Consider the following 2,680-nt stretch of genomic DNA (forward strand, 5'->3'; position numbering starts at 1 on the left):
CTTCCCCCACTATTTTGGAGTATAGTCAATGAGGTAAAGTAAATATTCAAGGTTGAAACTTATAAATAGTACTGCGCAGACAACGTGTAGAATAATGATTAGAAAATATGAAATTAGCAACGGATAAATATTTATAGTTTAATCATAAAATTTGATGCTAATTTTATTTAGTTATGAATTAGATATGAATTATATAAAATATTCAATTACCTAGGATTGTATTTGCTTTATATTAACTAATAGTCACCGCTAAATTTTATAGATAATTTCATATTTCCTTGGGTGAATTAAAAGATCCAACTTACTCTTTCTTGTATATTGATTGTAAATTTAAATATGAAATCTTTAAATTTTGTGAAATAAAATTTATATATTTGAAATTTTTATAAAAAAATAATATAGATCACAATAATTAACAATTTAATTTTTTTTTTTTTAAAACATAAAAAAAAAACAATCATAAAATTTTATCTAACTTTTGAAAATCAAACAGCGCCACATAAAAGAAGAGAGTGTAAAGGATAAGGACCACAAACACTAAGGGCCTGTTTGGCCATGCGATATGGAATCATGAGATGGAATTGAAGTTTTGTTTGGACATGCAATATGAAATTTTTGTGTTGTATATTTTCTCATAAACATAAAAATCCCATAAGTTGTAAAACTATTAAAATAACCCCAATTGTTTATTCAATCTTATCAAATAAACAAAAAATTATAAAATCACATAATAAATTATTACAAAGCTATTTATTCTCCACTTAAGTAATTGTTTCATCTAACTTTAATTTAATAAAAAAAAATGAACATAAATTGTAGTGTACTAGTCTTTAATATAATCCTCCCACATAGTACGGACAATTTCCTCACGTTGAACTTGCATTTCTCGATCATGTGACCGAGAAGACGAACCAACATTGCTACTTTGAGCCATTTGTTGGTCAATATCATCCACAACTATATTTTCATGCTCATAGACCATAAATATTTCATCAGTACTTTGGTATTCTCGCAAATAATTATGTAACACTGCATAAGTTATGGCAATTTTCACTTGTGTATCAATATCATAATGGTTCATGCCTTGTTTCAGTATTCTAAATCTATTTTTCCAAGCTCCAAAAGTCCGTTCAATCACATTGCACAGAGATGAATGCCTATAATTAAACAGTTCTTTGGGATTTTGAGGCTCTCTTTCACTTCCTCGGTAATCTTGCAAATGATAGCGTAGTCCTTTGTATGGAGCTAAAAATCCTTTTGTGTTTCGAAAACCAGCATCAACAACATAATATTTACCTACCAACAAACATTTTATAAAAAATTACTAAAAGCATATGTGACGTAAATGAAACAACTTTGTGTAAATAAATAATATTTATTCTAAGGATGTAATTTAAAATTACCATGTGGCGAAAAAGTAATGATGTAATTATAAATTTTATTTACTTATGAAATAAATGGTTAGTAGATATAAATATGGTTTAATAAAATATAAACTCGTAGATCAATTTTTGTATTAAAATATCTCAAATCATGATATGAAATTCCCATATAATTCCATATCATGGTTTTTTGGAGAATATGGAATCACATCTCATGATATGGAATCATGAGATGGAATCAACGTAAAATCGCATGTCCAAACGCTGATTCCATCTCACGATACCATATCGTGATATGGTATCGCATGACCAAACGCCTACTAAATTCTTATGCACAACTTAATATATTATACTTTATTAATTTGATTTACTTACCCACTTTCCTAAGAGATTACGAAAGTACATTATCACTAAAAACAACAAATTGACTAGTAATAGTGTTTAGTGGGGAAGGCCCTATAGAAAAATCTAATATCATTTATCTCCACTAGTTGCACTTTATGTGTTTTTTGTTGAAGTATAATAATAGTATAGACTAAAGTTGCCAATTTTGAAGTTGGAGTAAGATTTGACCTCAAGAAATTAAATTAGGAATCTTGTGACCTAATTACAAATCAAAATTAGTATAACACTTTACTTTTTTTTCCCAAACACTTCTCACAAATCACACTGGCAATCAATTTCTGACATAAAAAAGTCTCATACTATCCAAATTCTCAATTTTCCTTCTATTATTTATTCTTTGCACATGTTAAATGTTTACTTCAAACAATACTTGCACCGAATCAAATTTATTTATAATGGTTATATATAATGATAAATAGCTATCATCAAGTGATATATATAAGTATTGTCTAACAAACATATGTGTATTGTTTTTATAAATTTAATACAACCATTGAGTATTGGTAAAAGAATTCCTTCTAAGCTTATTCGTAATATATGTGTAGGGGTGTACATGATCGGGTTGGTTCAGATTTTTCAAATATCAAACCAAATCATTTGTGTAAAAAATTTAAATTTATAAACCAAACCAAACTAATAAAATTCAGATTTTTTTGGGGTTTTCAACCTCGGGTTGGTTCGGGTTTTTCAAATACCAAACCAAACCATTGTGTCGAATTTTTAAATTTATAAATCAAACCAAACTAATAAACCTCAGATTTTTTTAGATTTTTGGATTTTTTTGGTAAAGTTTGCATACAAACATATAATTAACTTGTGCTCCAAATATTTCTTTAGTCCAACCAAAATGCAATTAGCTAAGGTGTTTCTTAAGAAAATAACACAAAATATGA

This window comes from Solanum tuberosum, unplaced genomic scaffold (genome assembly GCF_000226075.1).
Source record: "Solanum tuberosum cultivar DM 1-3 516 R44 unplaced genomic scaffold, SolTub_3.0 scf00381, whole genome shotgun sequence".
Classification (NCBI taxonomy): Eukaryota; Viridiplantae; Streptophyta; class Magnoliopsida; order Solanales; family Solanaceae; genus Solanum; species Solanum tuberosum.